This window comes from Stegodyphus dumicola, chromosome 7 (genome assembly GCF_044657685.1).
Source record: "Stegodyphus dumicola isolate Sdum_Otavi_A_Nest chromosome 7, ASM4465768v1".
NCBI classification, from domain to species: Eukaryota; Metazoa; Arthropoda; class Arachnida; order Araneae; family Eresidae; genus Stegodyphus; species Stegodyphus dumicola.
Genome location: NC_140774.1, coordinates 124183772 through 124207877, shown reverse-complemented (window position 1 = coordinate 124207877; position 24106 = coordinate 124183772). Strand labels below are relative to the sequence as shown.

Below are 24106 nucleotides of genomic sequence, written 5' to 3'. Positions count from 1 at the left end.
ATATTTAAGTCATGTTTCTGCAAAGAGTTTATGACAAGTGTTAAGCAATTTTCTGATGAAAATAATTTACTCCATAAAGCGGTCTTAATTTTGAACAATGCTCCCAGTCATCCTGACAAATTTCATAGCTGGTTAGGGAAGAGATCTGAGCTATTTTTTTAACCTCTAGCATTAAATCCTATTCAGCCTTTGGACCAAGATGTTTTAGTGACCCTAAAATGAAATTACTGATGCAGGCTCTTGAAATAATTATTAGAAGATCTAGAAAATAACAAACAGCTGCCTAAAACAGGTTATCTAAAGCCTAAAACAGGTTATGTGAAAGATGTCATTTACTGGCTGGGAGAATCCTGGAACAATATGAAACAATCTACCATTTTGAAAAGCTTGAAAAATATTTCACCAAATGACGATAACACAAGAATGACACATGTAAATGATAAAGATTCAGTGATTATCTTAAACCAAATACAAGTCACAAAGGCAGTAACAAATGAAGATGTGCATGACTGGATGCAAGAATGATAAAACAGCCTGATACGGCCATTGTAAATTTAGTCACTTATTGTATATACCTAAACTAATTAAACTAAATTCAGTGGCGTAACAGCCTAGAGGGCCAAGGCCTGCAGTGCCCCTATATTTGCTTTCTTGACCATGGGCTCCAGGATGCATGAGCGTTATGCCCTGGAGAAGTAGTTTGTTGCAAGACCCACAGTGTTTAGTCCCCAAGCGAACTTGGTACTCATTTTATCCCACTCAAGGAATGAAAGGCTGAGTTGACATTGCCCAGCCCGGGGATCGAATCCCGGACCTATGGTACTGCTTAACAATGAGCTAGCCACTGCGCCACCAGGCTTTATTGTATATCTCATGGTTTCTTAAACTGTGACTCGCCAAAAATTTTAGCAGTTTTGATATTTCTTTAAATTATTATAATAATTTTACAATTACCAAATATTTTTACACAATGTATCTAAAAATAGATAAAGAATAAGGCACCGCAGACAAAAAAAAAATATATTTTGACGTATTCTTTTTATAATATAAATGATGTTCATTTTCCTTGCTTTGCACTTGATGCTGTCATTTCGTTGCTAAGTTAAAATTTTCACATTGTTGTACGTCTTAAAATTAGAAATTAATTATAAATTAGACCTAAAACTGCAATGCTATATTACAGTACAAGTGAAAAATTGACAGTTTCATTTATGCATGTGTTGGATTTGCACAATACTTATGGGTTCCCACAAAATTTTTTTAAATATTATGGGGTCCTGGGGGGTTGCGGAAAAATCTCAGCGATAAAAAGGGGTTGCAACTGAAAAAAGTTTAAGAAACCCTGGTATATATGATAGGAATGAAGTTCTGCTCACAAAGCCAGGGGATTTGTTCAAACCAAGATTAGTCACACGAATGGCTTGCATGCCATCAAAAAGGCACTGCTCTGCTGAACAATAAGATGATATATCAGCAGCTGACATTATGATGTAGCAATGTTTACACAATATAGCAGCAAGAAAGCAAGGTAGCACAATGAAACATAAGGATGTTATTGATTTTTAAAAAAATGTGTGTGATTATTTTGTTAACCATACTTCATTTCTATAACAAGCATATGTTTTCAGGTTTATAGTACATATCATAGTTAATACTACATGTGTATCTGTACATTTGAAACACACACATATATTTCATATTGCTACATACCTGTATGAATTCTGTATATTAGTAAATTCCTATCATATATACAATAAGACTACAATTGTTGTATTAATCGGTGCAATCCAAGTTAGGCCTAGTTCACATTAGCTCAGATAATTGGGATTCTACTGTATCTAAAATGCAATTATTGCAAGTTATGTAGATAAAATATTATTTTAAATAGTTTTCTCAAATTTTTGATACACAGAAATATATTTATTTCCAAGCATATGTTAAGCAAAAGTCTCAATGGCAACAGGAATTAGGTTTACTTTTAAGTATATGCTACAAACAGGTACTATTTCTGAATGACAGATCTACTCTTGATAACAGAAAACAAAGTGGTTTACTAATTTTTCCATTAAAGCCAAAATTACTGAAATACAAGCTTATAAATATCTTGCAATATGATAAAAACTGTTATTTCTAGACAAGTAATTTAGCATCTAGAGAATGAACATTTATTAATGCACTTTTCTGTTTTTCTGAAAGACTAGTTAAGTTAGACTAGATGTTCATGTAATTATTTTAGAAAACTATTATAAATAGTATTTGATTATAAAAATTATACATAAATTTTAGTTCAATAGATTTGAAATTAAACATTTTCACAATCCTGCTACTAAGAATTTCAAATAAAATTCTTCAAAAAATATCTCTCAAAATGAAAATATTATCAACCAAAATTTTAAGTTGAGATTCTTCAGTCAAATAATAAGCTAATTAATGATAACTAATAATCTGATCTCAACTTGCTTATTTGCATAAATACCATTACTTAAAGAAAAAAGTCCCATAGGAATATTTTGCTTGATTTTACACTGCCCTTATTTCCTATAATAGATATAAAAACTGAACAATGAGAAACAAAGTCACTTAACATTATGCAAAACTGAAACAGCCTTTCAAAATGCTGATGTGAGAATTAAAACTGCTAAGAATGTTAAATTACTAAATGCATTTTTCTAAAATAAGCCTTCATATTAAAAAGGCTTACAAATAAATCTTTCATGTTAAAAAAAAAAAAAAAAAAAAAAAAAAAAAAACATTCATTCAGATGTACTGTTCTCAAATTACCATTCACAGACATGCTTTAAAAATCTGAACTTCTGAAATTAATGATATTCAATTTTTATTTGATTCCTAAAATCATTGCATCCTTGACAAGATTTTCTTAGCCGATTTTTCACATTATATTGAAGTAAATTTAAAGAATACAGGAAATCAAATCCCAATAATGCAAAATAAAATAAGGTTCACATTCAGCATTTTTTAATGTTTAATTTTACACCGTTTAATTCCTGTCATCACTGCCCAATACATTAATATTTTATGGAAGTAATTTTTTAATTGAATATTAATTCTTTTTAAGTGCCTTAACAAAGAAAGAAAATTTATTTCAGAACATATCAAATAAAAAATTTAAATCATATTTTACATTTTTACAAGCATCCTGGGAATCCAAACTGCATAATAATGAGATAAGTAATTTAATCTTTATATTTTCGAAAATTTACAAGAGAGCTATGAACAAACCAAATTTCACGGAAGATTACTTACCACTGAAAATATCTAAGGAATGAAAACTTCATCATTGATAGGTACCATAGCTACAACTCTGGCCTCAGTAATGTCTGTTCCAAAATATATAAATAAATTAAGTATGAAATTAATCATTATATGCATTTATTAATTCGTTCAGTATGACAGCATTTTAGGATGAAACAGTAAACAAAAAAGTCTCTCTATGAAAATTTATCACTTGCAATTACTTTACATACTTTTATTACAGGAAACTTTTCACTCAGCCCTCACTTGAAATTTTTTCATATCAATTTCATTTTATTTAACACAATGTAAATACTTTTAAGAGAAATACATGTTCTTGTTGATTGCAAGATATGCTTACCAATTGGTAAAACTTTAAATTAAATTATCATTAGCATTAAAAAAGCTACATATATTAAAAAAAAATTAGAATATTAATTTTAACAAATAAAAATACATGGTACTTATGTATCATTCCACTCATTGTGAAATTATTGCCAAGCAGCATGATTTGGCACCAGTCATGGTTAAGTGTTACATAAGAATAATTTGCACTTTCATTTCATGTAATCTCAATTGATTCTTGATAAGCAAAGTTTTGTTTTTATGAACAAGGCTATGAACCGACTGTTATTCTGCATTTTTTGGCATATTCTGAAAAAAAAATTTAGACTTGCCTCCTACACAATAGCAAGCAGTTGATTAATATTGGAGTTATGGTATCCTACTGTACAAAAGAGTTCGTTAATGGACACATTATTATCAGCTGAAAATGACCTCCAAAACAGTCACAGATTGAAACAATTAACTCCTTTGTGATGGCATGTTGCTGAACTAAAAATCCTTCTGCAGATGGGCGTGTCACATATGCATCAGTCCCAAATGTCATTAGCAGCCAAATAATGCATCGGTGCATTCTTAAACATACACACTCTTTTAGAATTTTTTAAAATCACTAGATGGCACACTGTGTTCACTACAGTAAGCTTATTTGAAATATACATTTGTGACCTTGTGTCCGTGAAGTACTTTTTGATTCTGGCGATTCAGATGTACCAGCAGATGACATAAAGTAAATAAAACCCAGCTGAGGGGTAGTTGGGTTCACATGTTATAAACATTAAACAGTTTTCAATGTTTCGAATTTGTTTTTTCTTTTCTTTCCTATGGAAAGCTTAGGAGTGGAGTTGTTTTATTAAGAATTCCAGTTTGTATTCAGTTCACATCTTCTTTAAATAGCAGACGTGAGTTTTTTGCAGAGATTAAGAGATTTAAACTAATAGTGTGATGTCTAAGAGAAGAAGCTTTTAACAGCAGAACAGTACATTTGAATTGTAAAGCCCATGAATGATTATTTTGACACCAAAAACTCTAGATTTAAATTACAATAATCATTTCGATATTGAATATCAAAATTTTCTCAAAGACTGAATTGGAAGTTTGTTTTGCTTTCACCTAATGCAGCAGAACAGTGGCTACGCCGTCATGAACTCAATCTGTTAAGTAATTGAAGCTTTATGAATTTACAGGAATTGCAGAAGTGTAAACTTAATTCAAAGTAATGAAAATGAAATTGATTTTTCTCATTACTTTTTCGATAATCTAATGAACATAATAGCTGAAGAAACTAATATCTTCTATAAACAAAAGATGAGTGAAAATCCCTCTTCATCCAAAATCAACATACTTCTCTACCATAAAAATACAGATAACAGTTCACTTGCCTATGCTGAAATTCCCACTTCAGTTTTACTCTGAGAGGGACTTCAATTCTAGTTTTAATACACCAAGTAGCTTACCATTTTGGACAGGACTTCTCTGGAATCAGCTAGACTGGCCTGTATTTAAATATCAATAATCACCACCTGCTACTTTCTCGCGGTTCCATCTTCCAGCATCCTCCCCTCCATCAAACCTGAGTCCAGACTCGGAGAACTCTTCAGTTCCAATTAACTTTAGTATACTCATGTGCTCGTCTCAAAAATTTATGTAAGCATATGGAGGGAACAAGCTATGTGACTAAGTCAGAAGTATTAGAAAACATGCAAATTAAGAAACCAACTTGTTAATTAAAAATAAACTCAATTACCACAACTGTAAGTTTATCATGTAAAGAACGATTTTTTTTTCCCTTTTTCTTTGTCTTCTGACCTTAACAAAGCTTCTTCTTCTTCTTCCCCCCCCCTTGTATGCTCCATTCTGCCCTCATTCAATGATCTTAACACATTTCTACAGTGCAATCTACAATTAGTAATTTGTTTAAAAACATTTTATCAAGTTTATAAAACAACTTTTGCTTTGTCTCCAAATTCTGTATATCATGTGATTTATGATAGAATAGAAAATTAAAAGGAAGATTAAGATTCGGTAATAGGGGCTGCAACTAATAAAGTAGTGAAAGAACTTCCAAGTTTTATTTCCTTGCTAGAAGCTACAGATGGAGGACAAAATAATGCAAACACCTGTGAAAAAGTATGACGTATTTCACACCTGCAACAGAAGTCACCTGCGTTGCATACTTCGATCGAATGGCCTGTGAGAAGTTGAAATGTCAGACCTGTCAGAGTTCCAAAGAGGAATGATAGTTGCAGTGAAAGAGGGTAAGACGACGTCTTCGAAGCACAACGGTGGGCGAAAGTCAAAGCTGGCTGATAGGGAAAGATGGATCTTGAAGCGCATAGTATCCCGAAAGCATAAGTAATTGTTATCTGAGATAACATCCAAAATGAAGTCATCTCCAGTACCCCGTTTCAGCAAAAACTGTCAAAAGGGAACTTCATGTTGCGAATATTTATGGCAGAGTGGGAATTCGTAAACCCATGGTAAAAGCAACTAATTCTTTCAAGCAACGCCAATGGTGCAGAAATCACAAAAGTTGATTTCCACGGCAGTGACAACAGGTAATATGGTCAGATGAATCATCATTCACCCTATTTCAGATGACCGGACGCATTTATGTACGGAGAACACCCAAAGAAGCGTTTCATCCTGACTACCTCATGCAGATTGTGAAGCATGAGGGTGGCACGATTATGGTATGGGGTGCGATATCTTGGTGCGGTCTTGAACCACTTGTTATTCTGCATGAGAGGATCATATCCAATCACTATCTAAGCATTCTAGGAGATTTGTCCATCCTTTTGTCCAGACTGTATTCCCTGCGAAGCAACCGCTTTTTCAAGACGACACTGCTAGGTGTATTCAAGAATGGTTCGAAGAGCATGACGATGCAATTGAACATCTCGCTTCGCCCCTCAGTCTCCAGACTTGAATATTATTGAACATTTATGGACATATTTGGAGTCCAAACTTCATTCCTGATTTCCACCTCCATCCGGACTTTCGGAATTAGAGACCGCTCTGCAGGAGAAATGGCTTACTATTCTTTTAAATATTGTCCATGACGTTTATGCATCTTTCCCACGTCGCATACAATCTGCACTTCAGTCAAAGGGTGGTCTAACCCCCTATTAATAAAGATTTTCCATTATTTCACAGGTGTTCCTATTATTTTGTCTTCCATCTGTATGTTTAGATAGAGATTTAAGTAAGTTTCTTACAATATTTCATCAAGATGAGTGAAATATTTTATTTTGCATTTATATTTTAATTAAAATTTTTTCAGAATCTTCTTGATTTCCTGTATTTATGATTATACAATACAAAGTACGAAATCCAGACTCGTCGGGACTTCAGCGATTCCGGATTTTTCCAGGTATTAGATCATCAAGTTAAATCTAATAAAATGGCATGTAGAAATTATAAAATTAAAAATATGAAATCGTGATTTATGAAATAATGAAGTATTTATGATCTAAAGGGTATCAAAATTTAGGGAAAAAAAAACTTAATATTTATTTGTTTACCTTACTAAACATTTCTTTCAATGTAATTTTTTTTTTTTTTTTTTTTTTTTTTTTTTGTGCTAATACTTTTTCTTTAATTCTGTAGACAAACATCATCTCTTGTTCAGTTACATCGAAGTCCTGTAACTGCTGTTTCGAGAATTCTGACTAACTTGTGAATCAAAATTTTTTCGTTTTCAGTGACCTCTTTGTCACTTTCTTCATTATCGGTAGCGGTATTTTCTGGATCTAGAACCATACTACAGATTTCGTCATCCATTAACTGATTGATGATTGAGGAGCATTGTTATCTCAATGAAAAATTTCTTTTATATAATTTTCATTTATTACCGCTTCTCCACATTTCTTTACAAAATCTGGTAAATGTAAATTTCACCTTTGTTATGCAATATCCGAAAACCTTTAAAATTAGTGGCTATCCTAGTGGCTATTAGTGATTTAGCGATACTTCACTATACATATATGATTATACATCATGAGCTTGGCAACCAACGACAGGTTGTTCCGTTAAATTTTATCTTGCTTCTATCATGCACTGAGACAATTAAGCCTGAATTGTATTAGTTAATTTATTTATTATACTTATGTCTATTTCTTGCACATGCTTAAGGCTTATCAGTGTTTTGAATAAATAAATTCCCACATATACTTAAGCCTTATTGAGTGCTGGAGCTATATATCTTACCGCCTGATGCAGTCTTTGTGGGTCCTAAATTCTGTAACTCGGTGCGGCCATACGAGCCCTCGTGGTGGTTCTGGGTTTATGCAGGCCCGCACCGACAACAGGTGCAAGATCGTGCGGTACACGACGGTGCTGAGTGAAAAAGGCACTGGGCAATCACTAGAACAAGCAGTCCGTCTCGTTGCCTGTCTGAACAGGAAAATTTTTGTCTTATTTAAACGGCCCTCTGGGCATCGACTCAGGTAAAACCTGGAAAGCTATTGATTAGGATTTGTACCTAGGCAGTCTCGGCCATGGGTGCTTAAACGGTGCCATGGGTGCCGCAGAACTGGAGTCATCACTGGCGATGGTTGTTTCAGGCTCGGCAGGGAGCATATGATATTGTCTTGTACGTTCCATTGGTTGTGATGGAGCTATACAGTCAGATATTCATGGTTGTCCGTAGCGGAACGACCCCGTCCACAGAGTTGGCGAATTCAGCAAGTCTTTAAACTGCTTGAGGTTTTCAATGGGAGCCTAAAGCCTCAAAACTTCGCATTCATATCCCTCCTTGGTTTCTTCTTTGGGGCGCCTAAAGCCGACATCTGTATACCATTACCTAGTGTTAGCAGGCCGAATTGATGGCCTGGTCTATCTGACAGTGTTTAAGTCACTTCATATTGCTCTCCTTGTTTGGGGGGCCCTGTTGATGAGATGTTTTTACTATGCCTCCAGAAAGGGGAATGTGAAATGCTGAGTATTCCTGCCGATTTAGCTTAGTCTTAGCTTGTCCGCTTGATAGCTAAGTTAGTGGACTCTTGGATCACCTCTAGGGGTTGGGGCATTTAACTTGCTAAGGCAGCCTTCAGGATTGCCTGAGTGCCTATTCCTCCTAACACACTGCCTTCTTTGACCGAAAGTTATAGTTAGGGCAGGAGTTCGTCTCTGGTGTTCTCTTCTGTCTTATTTCAATGTGAAAATATTTGATGGTAGACACATTTGACAAATTGCTTAATCCTTATTTTGTGTCTACTGTTGCAATTGTAGTAATTTGTGCAACATTTATCTTTTTTTTGTCATTACTTGTTGTTATTGTTTATCTACATAAAAAATCTGATGTGTACACCACGTGACTTCCTTGTACGGAATATTAAATTATATGCATTTTTTCTTGCATTTCATTTAAACTTATTGGATTGAATTAAATCTACTTCGTCGATAGCGCATAAACCACAATAGAATAAATGTACTCTTTAAAATTAACTATATTTGTTTACCATAGCGACACTCTGGAGTTAGGTTCACTTAACAGCGTTACATTTCGTCCATATTATAACTCAGAATGCACAAAATCTATATTATTTGAAGAATTATCTAATCTTTGCCACATGTTCTATTCAAACACTATAATAAATCTAGAACGATATATAAAAGAAATTAAGCAAACAAAACAAAAAAGAAACAGTTTTTCACAGACGATTCAGGATTTCTCATTTAATTCATTCACTTCATTTCATTCAGTTCGCGCCAATTTCATTCAGTTCGCGATGATTTCATTCACTTCGCGACAAGGCAAAAATACATAAAATCAAAATATCTATATTAAAAATTACGAAGTAAATCTTAAACACTTATTTCCTCAAAAAAATTCCAGAAAGGATTAAGCATGATTTAATTCGCAATAATAAATAAAAGCATTATCTTTGTTGTTGCGAAGGTTAGTCTCTCTAGATTGGGAACAAAACTACTATTCTGCTGTTTCAAATGTAAATATTAGGCTTAAACACACTTAAACAGGTTTTAAATTCAAAACCGTAATTTCGATTGAGTGTTTCATTATACCTACGCTAAATATAAGGTTGTTTTTTACGGTTTTGATTGTCACATTAGCGTGTTTCTCTTCTAGTCTAGGTTTTAAATTGTTGATAATTCTACAAATATAGCTTGCAGATTTTCTAAAGCATAAAAACCTTAACCGGAAGATAAGAACAACATAATTCAATCATTTTTAAAGCAAAAAATGCGCCATTTGCAAACATATAAAAGTAAAGAAACAGAGATCACTGAGCCAGGTAACAGAGTGGGTATATATATATATACATATATATATATATATTTCTATATCTTTTAAAAAACTTTTACTTCTTTCGAATAATTTGTTACTGGAACCACAAAAAGCTACGTTTTATTCAGTCAAAAACTAAATGGCATATATAATTCTTTCAATAACATCGTGCCAATGCTTAGTCTCTTTTTTTTTTAATAAAATTTTTAATTACAAGTTAACAGGTTTATTCTTTCTAAGTTCTAAGGTAATTCTCCCGCTTTCCTAGCATGCCTTCGTGATGTAGTGGTTCTGCATGCTGGGCCAGTATTCAAGAGGTCCGCAGTTCGATTCCCGGCGAAGGCGATTGCTTATTTTTCATCTTGTCTGCTTAAAAAAAAAAACTTATGTCTCTACAATGTAAATAAATCAAATTTAAAGTATGCATTTAAGATGTAATGAAATAACGAAACATTTTCATTCAGATTTCCATAGCTAAAAATTGGAAAATGCCCAATTTTTTATTTCAGAATACCTTGTATATTTTTATTTCACTTTAAATCTCAAATAGGCACATTTTAAACTCAGTGGTACTCTGCACAAATGTCAATACTTTCTTCTCGAAAGATAATAATTTTTAGTTTAATAAACAAACGGTTCATGTAGGGGAAAAAAATTCGAGTAGTTATGCTCAAATCGCCGCTTTTCTGAATTAAAACGCTAACCTAAGTTTAACATAATATGTAACTGCACTTATCTTTTTTTTTTAATGTAGAATAATAACAAGCAATCACCAAAAAATTACAAAAAAGATAAATGTTACACAAATTACTACAATTGCAACAGTAAACAGAAAGTAAGGGCTAAGCAATTTGTCGAACACATCTACGGCGCCCTTTGTACCCTTACATACAAATTGGCATCATTTACTTTTGTTCACATGTATTTAAAAGATCAGCTCAACTTATGTCAAAAACTGCAAAAAGCATTAATTGATAAATCTCAAAGCAATATAAATAGTATAGATCTTATACATGAACTGCAGTTTTTGCAAATTTTTGGAGGAAATGTAGCATCCCCGGTTGAAAATCTATGCTATATCATTGTCAATAACAAAGCAGTGTGTAGAAAAGAATTTTGGATATACAGTCAAAAGTCGTTAATCCGGATTCGTCAGGACTTCGGCGATTCCGGATTATAGATCATCAGTTTAAATCTGGTAAGATGGCATGCAGAAATTACAAAATTAAAAATATGAAATCGTAATTTATGAAATAAAGAACAATTATGATGTAAAGGGTATCAAAATTTACAAAAAGAAAAAGCTTAATATTTATTTGTTTACTTTATTAAACATTTCTTTCAATGTAAGTTGCTTCATTTCATGTGATAATACTTTCTCTTTAATTCTAATAAACAGACATAATTTCTTGTTTAGTTACGCTGTTCCGCTGTTCAAGTCCTATAATTGCTGTGTTGAGAAGTTCCGCTGTTCAAGTCCTATAATTGCTGTGTTGAGAATACCGACTAATTTGTCAATTGAAATGTTTTCGTTTTCAATAACCTCTGGGTCACTTTCTTCACTATCAGAAGCAAATTATAATGACGAGGAACTTGATTTAAATCATATCAAAGACAGAGTACATCGAGATGAAATACTACACTTAGTAAGGAATTATAAGCCAAATAAAATAAAAACATCTGCCCTGAAGATAAGGATAGTGCTGACAGATCAACTTCCAATCCGCTGCATGAAATTGATAAACATATTTCAGATTTCGAAACATACTTTCGCTTTGTAGATACAAATTACATATTAGTAAATATATATCGGAAATTCTATTTGACATAATCGAAAATTCAAGCTTACTTTTATGAAATTGATCTAACAGTCTGAAAAAAATAATAAGCCGGATCCAATTCGAAGGTTAAGGAACAACGCAATCTGCAACATTAACTGAATTAGATAATTTTAGATTAGCTTATACCGTCCGTTACACATTAAATGCGCATGCACACAAACTTATTCGCAGCCATAAAGGTCCTATGTGCACTCATAAACGCCTGTGCGCATGCGTGAACGCAACGCATGCGCAGAAAGTTTGTAGCTTTGAGGTCCGGAATATAGATCATTCCGGATTATGGGTGTCCGAATTAACGACTTTTGACTGTATCCCTAAATATCAGCCCTAGAGCATTTTTTTTTTTTTTTGGCCTTGTTGTAATCAAAGTTTGAACATTGACGTAAACTTTTCTGTGAACAACAATTTATTCAGTACAAACTTATTAGATATGTATATTAATTTGCTTTAATTTTAAGATAATAAGTGGTGTTCAGCAATATATTTGGTATCCAATGTGTTTAGCATATTATTTCGCTTCGCTTGCAGTGTTACATTTTTATAACATGTTGTTGACAAATGCTCACTTGCCTGACATATAGTCAGGCGAAGCTCACGAAATTCCTCGTGGCAAGGACGCAAGATACGCCTGTCGTTAGCACATTTGAGCACCTTTCAGGTGACAGTGCAATTTAGATCAGTTCCGCCCCCAATTTTGATGGTGAGCATCCTGGGGAAAGGTTTCGAGCGTCTCTCACCCCTCTTCTCCTACCACCACCAAACATTCGAGAGGACTTTCGCCTCCCATATTTAGAGTGCCCCTATGCCACACGGACACTATACATTTACAAAGATTCATGTCTTCTCTGGGATTCGAACCTGGGCCTTTCGGCATGATAGTCAGCAGCACTAACCAATATACCGGCTGGGCGACTTTTTATAACATAAATGTATGTATATAATTCTTCAATAAATATGCTTGAGTTGGGTTTTAACACGGCACAAAATGTTAGCATATTTAGACAAAAGATAAAATGTAATTTGTTTTTTGTTGTGTTTTATATTATTATGTTAAAAAAAATCATTTTAAATGTTAACAATAGGCAATGTCCCTTTAATATCGTCACTACATAAAGGCACCCGTTAGACATTTGCACAATTGCACCCATTAAGCTTGGCGCGGGCCTGGGTTTATGTGAATAACAAATCAATTATTCTTCATTCAAACAGCCCTAAATGTAATCTTTAGGTTATGAATATCATCAACAAAATCTATTATTACCATATGAAAAGAAGTTCTTGGTAAATTTTTCCTTGTCAACTTTTTTAGCACATATAACTTAAATCCGTTATCATCGCTAAGCGTAATGTCCACATAAAGATTACCATACTCCTTTATTATTCAATTACTAATGTAAAAAACATTGTTTAGGCATCGCTGCATGAATCATTATTCAAGTTGTCATGTTTTGATAAACATGTGGTGATGATAGAAAAGTATAATAAATAATGATTCACCAGGTATTCAGATCAACCATGTATTTATGTAGAATATTTCGATTTGAGATGCATGCCAAAAAGCAGATACGCAGCAACGGAACCAAATTACCGATCATACAAATTTATGCTAAAATGATTGTTTCTTCAATAACAAGGTATTTTATTTAGTGTTGAAGTAAAATTAAGAATTGGGACTCTCCAGATGTTTTAAATATGCGCAGAAGGGGTAATGAAATGCAGATGCATAAAGCCTAGGAGAAAAACGTTGGTGGTGGTTTTGAGGCCTGGATTTTAGATCATTTCGGATAATGGACGTCCGGATTTCAGACTTTGTTCTGCATAAGTGGTAGAGACCATTACAAAAAAAAAAAAAAAAAAAAAAAATCAGTACAACTGATAAAAAAAAATGTAATGAATTTTTTTTTGAGTAAGCTTAGAGGCACGAAATGTCTTGCAAGATCGTGATACTGCAACAACACACCGTCTCCAAACTGAGTTGCGGTAAGCGGCATGCCATCTCGTAAGATGATTGACTGCTGATGCATATATGATACACCTGCAGCAGTTGGTTGGCCATTTACCCTAATGGATTAATGGACATCCATATAGAACAAATTTGATGGCTGAGTACCTCATGAGCAATTTCAATCTCATCGAAAGTCGTCTGTCTCTGTTCAAGTGTCTCTCCAAGTGCTTTCAAAGAAACAGAGAGTGTTTTATCAAGGCCCATTCACACTGGGGTTTATCTGAGTTAACGAAGTCAGTTCCATGTGTCGATTAGCTCCGCTATGCCTGCAGTTCAGAATTTTCAACTTGCTGCTGTATGGGGAAAAACTGGTTTTGGAGACAGATCGGCTACGTCAGTTGTCTGTTAGCTCAGATAAACCTCAGTGTGAATGGCCTTCAGAGGAAGGAAAATTATTGCCTCATAGCAAAATTTACCACTTAAAATGAAGGCATGGAATGTCATTACAAAGCTTGCACGAAGGTAAAAAATTGTCATATTCCTTCAGGAATATGACCTTTTGGATTTGTTCATACAATAATTAATTTATTTAATTAAAAGTTAGCATTTAAAATTTATAGATAGGCTAAATAACTGTTCATAGCTTCAGTATAATCTGATTACACTTGATAATGAGCATAAAAATGTTCACTAACAATATATTTTCAGAGCATGAAAGAGAAACAGCTGGTTTTGAAAAGGATTCATTTTAACCAGGAGCATGCATGCTCACTCGAGTTACACAAACACATGTACTGGGTCCAAAAGACAGTTCGTGTTTTATGAACAAAAATTATAAATCTTCAGAAAAAGTGTTACATCTATGCCAATAATAAATTTTAAACTTAAAAGATATGCACATTAAATTTTTTAATTTCTCCAAATGCTTTCATGAAATAAAATTTCTTAAAGGAATAGAAAGTCATATTATATATTAGCATAGGAAAAAATATTATACCTTTACTCTGTAGTGATTCTTTATTAGCAATATAAACACAGAGAAAAAATGCAGCTACCAATATTAGCAGCACATTAAACAAAGTGTTGTCGTGTGTTCCATCCAAATACAAACATTTTTCACATTTGACACAGTGTGTTCTCGTTTTCTGTTGTTTTAATTATTACGCTAGACAAACACTGCATCTCTCCCCCCATTCCCTATAATTTTTTTCTAATAAAGCAATTTATGTCATTTTCGTTTTCAAAATCTATCTCAGTTTCTGAAACAGTATCATGCGAACTAATAGTACGTGATCACGTCCATCTTCCTTTTCTTCAATACATTCTTCGACAGATACATCTAATAATTTTTGCAACACTTCTTCACTATAAGATAAATTACACAACATGTTTGCCGCTTTCTATACTATCAAAAATCAACTATGTAATAGCAATCAAATATACATGCTGGGTCTACAAGACCCGATCCGATCAATATCAAGATTCCAAATTAAAACCACAGTAAAAAAAAAAAAAAAAAAATTGGAAACATAAAGAGGTTGACCGGAGACACGACTACACTAGATTTGAACAACTTGCATGAAATAGGCGTGCTTTGAGAAAGGTTTGTGTTGGACCCCGTGTGTTCACATTTTAAGTACTAACAGACAAATTGATGGCAAAACTTGCGAAGGTAAAAGTATATGTACGGTTACCCCTTGGTGAAAATTGGCAATTTTTGGCGGTACGAGGGTATCCAGTTTATGCAGCTCTTTGACTTGCTATTATGGCTTGTCTAGGGGTGATTTTTGAGCCCAAAAATTGCCGCTACACAAAGCCAAAATAACAAGACAAAGAATTGCACAAACTTGCGTTGCACACTCCCTTGACTTTATCCATGCACACGTCGAAATATTTTCATTTAAAAAAAATAATCAGAGAATTGCACAAACTTAGCATTGCGCACTCCCTTCACTTTGTCCATGTACACATCGATATATTTTCACTTAAAAAGTCAAAGAAGCACCCAGTTCTACAGTAGAGGCGGTGTGTGGTGTGGTGTATTTAATTATGGCAATGCACACTAGGGCTGTCTGCTTAAGGGGAGGGATGCTTTCATGGAGGACTTTCTAACGGAAACTGGCTCGTATACATGAAGAAAATACACGTTACACATGGGGAAAACCGCGAAAACACTCATGCAGCCAGCCCGTTCGTGGGATTCGAACCTGGGACCGAACTACCAGTGTTCAGCGACTTTACCACTTGGCTGATGGTGGGCACTCTACAGTAGAGGCAAACAAAAAATACATAATCTCAATAAACTACATTTTAAATCAAACAATAAAATAACATAAAAAAGGAAAAACCTTTTATGCACTTAAGCACTATACAAAGCAAATATCCATCTAAGTTATTTAGAAATTTCTTCATCTTCAATCTGTGGCACACAAAATTCCTTAACACCATCCAAAAACTTTCTAAAATTATCTGAACTCGAATCTGTATATCGAAATCGCCACATAAATTACACAAAATAAGAGAAAAAAGGTGAATCTTCGGATTATGGTAACTTGGCGATTATTTTGCGACCAACCCTGCTACAGCAACCTGCTAGTTTTTTTTTTTTTTTTTTTTGGGAGACGCATTTTGTTTTTATGAAGTAAAGGCATGTTCTTCTTACTCTTGTAAAAAGCGCTAAACAAATAAGTGTGCGATTCTGCACTTAAGCAGCAAAATTGTTTCGAAGTGCTTATTAGCTAAAATCACGATCGGAATTTTCCGAAAAATGTCACATGACATGTCTCATGATCTCTCATTTCTCCGAGACAAAATCATTTGCAATTCGAACTGTGTACTTCTCAGATTATTGCTAATGTCCTACCTAGTAACCTTTATCCCCTTACCAAAATGTCGCCAAACTACCTGTTACCATATTCCACAGATTAGCCAGTAAAAAATATCCTAATAAGCATCGCTATCATCCGACGTTCCACCATATGCATTTCCTTCCTATAAAAAGGACACTTAAAATGGCTACTAAGTAAACCTTCATTTACACAGCTTTTTTCCCCTTCCTTTCCAAATTGTACAGAAACTTCAAATTAATATTACTACATTCAGTCATTCCACCATCTAAACAACAAAACAAGCAAAGTACTTCCTAACCAACACACACCACAAAAGCCCTTACAAAACATCCCACCATTCAAAATTTTCCAGAATAATGCAACCGATTATGTCATAATAGGGTTTCCATAACATTCAACTACTCAGGTTATCATAAATGAAACAACAACTTGCGGATAAGTGAAACAACAATTTTGCGATAATACAAAGGATACTTTTCCGTCTACTCTAACCCTTGTAAAAAGATTACTTTTATATACATGAGTTTTATAATTAATTCAGATAGTTTTGTAATTGTAAGAAGCGTCAGACAGTTTACGAAAATTTTTATTTAGCTAAGGTTTAAAGAGATCAAATGGAATGCAATATATTTTTGAAAACTCATGTTATGGTCTGCTGTTTTAGGAATGTTAAAAACTAGTAATATACCTGTTCCTTCCACATGAGGGGAAAAGAGAATATTATTTTTATACAAAAAAGGAAATATTAGAAATAATCATAGAAGTACCAAGAAGATTAAAAAAAGGGGTTACCCTAAAAAGTAAAACATACAAAAACTTTTTAGTTCAGCTACTTCAGATAAATGTACTGAGCACTAAAAATAATTTAATAGTTATCACACTATTTTTGACAGTCAGAAAATTAAACTCGCTTTGCTTAATCTAAAAAGCAGATGGATTTTTATCCTGGTTTTAAGTTATTGAATTGTATAGAAGATTTTTATAATTAACAAATATAGTTTTTTAATTATACAGAAGATAAGACAATATTTTTGACTGTACAGAATATTTTTATTCACAGCAATAATTTTGAAACCAAGATAGTTTACAGTTTCTCCAATCATTCACATAAAATAACTAGATTTTTAGTGTTACAATGCAAATAAATATCTGAGAAGAAATATCACATATATCACACTGTCAGTGATATTCTATAAGGAAATGCATATTTGCTTATGAATATAAAGGATAAGTAACTACAAGATGCTAAACATTTTTGAAAAATGAATTGTTTTTATCTGATCCGGTCATATGTTACTAATTTATAATTCCTGAAACTTCTAGTATTTACACACAATACATAATATATGACAGTTTAGTTATTCCTAAAATTAATGACAAATCATTCATCAATTTAAATACAAATATTTACTTAATAAACAGTTAGCTGGGTCTTCATAAAAATCAGAACAAATCTCTAATATAGTTAAACAGTTCAAAGCAATTAAAAATTAATCAAAAAATTAATAAATAAAAAATCTGAAAGTTTTCAGACTTTACATTATGCCCCAAAATTTCTAAGATAACTAAAATAACAGCTTTTTTTAAATTAAAATAATTTAAAAATGTAAAAGCTTTCAGAATTTTTATTACGTTCAAAGGTGCATTTTTTAATGTTTTGAGTGTTACCTTTATTTATTAAATACCATGTTCTCTACATTAAAACCATAAAATCCAATTTAACAGCAATATCACAAAATAATTTAAAAAGAACACGTCTTCAGAATTTCCAACACACAGTCTTGCATGCTGGAGATAAAATTATTTTTTTCCTCCGTACAGAGTTTGCTTGCTTTGAAACTGTTGAGTTACTTAATCAAAAACTCCTAAATGCTTTACAAAATACGAAATACATAATAAAACAAATTTCAAATTTTGGCTTTCAGATGCCCATATTCCAGTGGAAATGTACGTTACTTAAATTTGATGGCTCTAAGTACTACCATTGTTTTATCACAATGTGAGAAATATACATAAATTTATGCAGATTCTTCATTATTTAATTTCTTTAAATATAAAACAGGGCAATAATGTTTGGTGGCAACAATTTAAAAAGTGAAATGCCACAAAATGCCAAAACGAAATTAATATCCCTTTGGGATAAAAAAAAAACCACTCAAAAAATGAATTCATTAAGATATGACAACATCCTTACCTCAGCTTTTTTGTTAAGGATTTGTATTGAGTATATAGAACAGAATTGTGTCTGACTGCGGTCAAAATCTACATCTAAGTAAGGTTGCTGTTTTCCCTAAATTATAAATAATGTAAATTCAGCAAAATTAAAAACTGGGAGATTTAGAAATTTTACCGGAAGACCAGGAGTTGTCATGAAAACTGAGAAATCTTGTTTTGTTCCATGAGAAATAGCAGCTCTAATAAGCTATTGTTTACACCAGTACAAATTTCACAGATCAGTTGTTTCTTTCCTTCCCTCCCCTTTCAAAAAACTTTACAAGGTAGTCAAGAATTACTACATAAGTTAATTGTAATATTCTTATTACCATTTGCCTACAATCATATTTAAATATACGTGTCTTTGGTTTCCTTCTTACTCATCCTGGTTATTGATTTTTAATCTACCTAAAGTTTAAGAAATAGTAGTTATAGCACAGTATTAAATTCAGAGGTTACTAAAAGCTTACGCTGATGTACAGTTTTCAGTTGTCCAAGCATGCAGAAGAATGTAAGCAATATAAAAGCGAAACCTAACCTAAGACGCCTTAAACACTACGATAGATATTCAGCGTTCAAGTAATCAGCGATACTCAAGGCAGACAGGGGCACTAGTTGGTGTACTAAGTGTATGGCACAGCAATTTATGAAAGGCAATTAGGTACATAGTAGCCAGTTTGTTATATTTTTCATCATCGATCATATTATTTTCCAAACTAGTAAACTATTGTTATTGTAATGTAGATGCTGTTGTAATATTGGTTGTCGGCTGATGAAACTTTTGGTTTTGGACAGAAAGCTGGATATTTCGCAGACCGGCAGTTGAGAAACACTGGTTTACACAATCTGGAATCATTTTACCACATGAAATTTTAAACAATTTCCCACTTCGAAAAATTTTTTTTTGTTAATCTATTACTTGGTACACATTAAAAAATATAAGAATTCTACAAATAATTAGGTAAACTACCTTTCTGCCCTTTTTTAATGAATGCATTATTATGAATAAGCTTATTAATTAGAAGTTAAAGGCAAAGAGAAATAATAGTACACGGTTTGTAACATTCTGCAAATATCTTGAAAAGAAACATGTGATGTACCATATTCAATAGAAGAAAGAGTTCTACGGACAATGGATATTCTGAACAGTGTTTACAATTCACCCAACAACAAATTTCCATATTCTACCATATAACGAATATAACTTTAATATTCAAAAACCAATCTCTAGCTTGAGAGCAATAAGAAGCAATGCTCATGTACAGAAGAAATGAATATAATATAATTTAAGGCCATGCAAATGGAGATTAATTCATCATGATCAGAATTTTTACAAAAATTGCTGAAAATATTTAAAAATGTATGCAGCACAATTTGATTGGAATGATAATTAAAACTTTCCTACAGAAAAATAGGAATTTTGGAGAAACAATAATTTCCAGCAAATATGTCTAAAACTCAGTTGAATGAATGGAATTTATGTCATGAAATATATCTTGCAAGCAAGAATGGTTAATCTTTGGATTGTGGTAACTTGGTGATTTTTTGGCGAAAACTTGTCGACCAACCCTGCTACAGCAGCCTGCTAGTTTTTGTTTGGACGCCATTTTAAGTAAAGGCATTTTTTTTTTTTTACTCAACATACACTTTTTTTTTCCAACAATCTGCTAGCCGAATTACGCTTATGCTAGAACTTTTATGGAGCAAAAGTGCTTAATCATGATGAAGATTAGGTGCGAAATTGGGACAAAGTGCAGAATCGCCCACTGCTTGCCGCGTTTTTACGAATTGCACACGGTATCATCCATGTACACGTCGACTTATTTTCACTTAAAATACGGTTGATCTTTAGATTATGGTAACATCGCGAAAATTTGGCGACCAACGCTCCTACAGCAACCCTCTATTTTTTTTTCCCGCCGCCATTTTGTCTTCACGAAGTAAAGACATGTTTCTTTTCTTTTTATCTACTGAACACTTCTTCCAACAATCTAGTAGCCGAATTACACTTATGCTAGAAATTTTATCTAACAAAACTGCTTAATCATAACAAATATTCACTGCAAAATTGGAAAAAATTTCACGAAAATACATGACAATTTTCTGAATCTTTAAACCCGGTAAAAAGAACATATATGAAATTACCTATTGCGAAAAAGTATATACCCTTTCCAAATATGAACATTTCCACGTATAAAATAAACAAAATATCCAAAAACTTTCACCTCTAAATTATCTATTATATTATAAATGTCACCAACGAATTCATACCACAAGCATTACAAATACTTAGTATCAAATATTTAAATTATTTCCATGCACGTTTACTTCAACTAAAACGTATACCAAATTCCTACAAACATAAAATTCACAAAATAACTATCATTTAATTAAAATATCACTAAACCATGAACACGTCAACTTATTTTTACTTAAAAAAAAAAATCCCAGAATTGCACAAAAATGGCATTGCGCACACTCTTCACCATATCCATGTACACTCCTTTTTCCTCATAAATTAGAAAAATTTCACGAAAATGCATGACAATTTTCTGAATCTTTAAACCCATTAAAAAGAACATATATGAAATTACCTAATAACGAAAAAGTATATACCCTTTCCAAATATGAACATTTCCACGTATAAAATAAACAAAATATCCAAAAAATTTTACCTCTAAATTATCTATTATATTATAAACGTCACCAACGAATTCATACCGCAAACATTACAAATACTTAGTGTCAAATATTTAAATTATTTCCATGCACGTTTACTTCAACTAAAACGTATACCAAATTCCTACAAACATAAAATTCACAAAATAACTATCATTTAATTAAAATATAATTAAATTCAAAAACACTACTTAAAATATAAATAAGCACATACATTAAATTAATAAAAATTAGCTTACAATCCTAATTACTTTAAACTAAATCATTGCTAATAACAATTTTCCCAATAATACCAAATTACTTCCACCTTACATTTAGAACAATGCATAAAAATAATATCCTCAAATAATTAAAAATACTAACTTACCTAATCTTCTTCAGAATCTTGATTACGTGTCCGATAAACTTTTCTTATTTCCTCCGCTACATAAAAAGCAAGCGTATGTGCGCCTGTTTCAGGATCTTTAAAATCATACTTATAAGTTCACAGGAAGGTACCAGGTAAAATAAATAACATAATAAAACATCTTTACTTCTATCTCGCACAACCTTAAAGAAACACTTATTACTACCCCTTTCAATCCCACTAAATACTCATTTCGAATTCACTTTACTTAGGGCCATGGGATCCAAAAATTAACGAACACCGTTTCACACAACACAGAATAAAGTCAAATACAAAATTTCCAGATTTTTTCCCGATTTCCCCCCTTTTCCGATTAAAGAACCGTAATTCATCTGTTAATATCACATGACATATCCCATGATCTCTCATTTCCCTCACACAAAATAACGCGTAATCGGAACTGAGTACTGCTCACGTTATTATCAAAGTCCCAGATAGTAACCTTTATCGCCTCCAAAATGTCACCAAACTACCAGTTACCATATTCTAAAGATCAGCCAAAAAAAATGCCAGAATTGCACAAAAATGGCATTGCGCACACTCTTGACTATATCCACGTACACTGCTTAAGTCCTAGCTAGTAACCTTTATCGCCTTATCAAAATGTCGCCAAATCACCTGTTACCATATTCCAAAAATTAGCCTCAACAATAAAAAGGAATAATACAGGACGATAATGAAAAATGTTTTACTGAATGTGGATAAAAGTATTTAAGTGCTTTAAATTTTAAAGAATCTCTAATCAAAATGCTTTTAAAAAATTATTTAATGCCTGCTGTATTTAGCAGATAAAATTTTTAATGGAAGTATTCAAATTACCGTTAAAAATTCATGTAAGAAATAATGCTAAAATTTACATAACCAGTGCCCAAAAAGTTTGTGAAATTGAGCAAGAATACAGACTTATTATGAAAGTTAAAAGTAATAGTCAATATAACTTGAACACGCATCTTTTAATGCAACTATCACTGTAGATGGTGAACTTTATTCATAACGTGCCCTTTCCAATTAAATAGTTAATAGTATTAATGCATTTCTAATACTTTTTGGACATACTGTCTTGGTTTCTTGAGAATTTAAAAAATGTTAAACTTAATACACCTCATAATGCTGTTTCTGTGTACCAATTAATTACAATCATACATACAACTTGCGATTCTGAGATTTATTTACGTTTTTATCAAGCTGATGAAATGAAATGAATTTTCAGATCTTCTTTGCGATATTTCTATTTTAAAGCACTCCATAAAAAAAAAGTAATAATGCACTCAAAATGACATAAAGCTAATTATTTATAATTTTTTTAATACGCATTAATTATAATTTTTGCAATGAGGTACATTACAATCCGGCTAATTTAAAATAAAAACGCACAGAGAGTTAGTTTTCTTACTTTACGATACAGCTTCATATTTTGCACTGAAAACGTTATACTGCATAAGGTAAAATCTCACAACATATATTATAACCATCTACATTCTCAACATATGAACTCAGCAAATACATTTTGCACCGATTCCTGCATTATAAAATTTTTGCAAAAAGTAAGACAGACAGACAAAGTAGGCAGATGTCTTGTTTTGCACCCGCTAAGTCTTTCTGCACAGATGGGCGAAAATCGAAACTGTCCGTAAGTAATTCTGATGTAAACAAACATAATAACAACAACTTTAACCTAAGTTCCCTGGGTGAAGTTTTCAATAAGTAATCTGTTCAAAGCACTCTCACTAACTAATATAATTATGAAAATTTTTGCCAAAATGCCAGAGATTCGATCAACGGAAAACCCAATCTACAAACTTTTCCTATTATTCAACCTATTTGAATAAATATTTATGCAAAGTAATGTCAGCGTATAGTATTTTTTATATATAAGCTTTAAAAATATATATTCTATTTCTTGTTAGCATTATTATGTATGTATTTTGATAAATAACCTATTTTTTTCTCCGCTGGTTACTGGTCTTCACCCTTGTATGTTGCCATAGCTCATGATTCTTAGCTCACTTATTTCAGTAAATTTATTTCCCATCTTAAAAGTACAGTTATATTACCAGTGTCTTAATCTACAGTAATTACTTAATTAACTTAATTTAATTCTCAATTTGTATCTCACCGAATGCTTCTGTACTACCTTATCTCTCATGTATTAAAAAACTCTCTTACAGCATTTCAAGTCACCAGCTCCTCCAACAATTTCCCAGATGCTTTGGCGTTTTCACCTCTCGACTGGTTTCACGCACACTTAATGTTTATTCTAATTTGCTAGCAGCACTCCCAACTTCAAAATTTTTATCACTATTTACATTATACTTTTCACTTTATAGC

General features: G+C 32.5%; 1 protein-coding gene across 4 annotated transcripts in view; it reads right to left on the bottom strand.

Moving 5' to 3' along the window:
- The window catches only part of Stlk (Ste20-like kinase), a 40385-nt gene extending 17035 nt beyond the window's left edge, over positions 1 to 23350 (bottom strand). For 3 of the 4 annotated variants that reach the window (XM_035373856.2, XM_035373855.2, XM_085820787.1), the window contains exons 1-2: positions 23172 to 23350; positions 3265 to 3338 (exon numbers count right to left, since the gene is read on the bottom strand). The gene's annotated coding sequence lies outside the window, so the exon portion shown is untranslated. Of the gene's footprint in view, positions 1 to 3264; positions 3339 to 21739; positions 21835 to 23171 lie in introns of all 4 variants that reach the window. The other variant, XM_085820786.1, reaches the window with a different exon arrangement.
- Between the last annotated feature and the right edge of the window lie 756 nt (positions 23351 to 24106).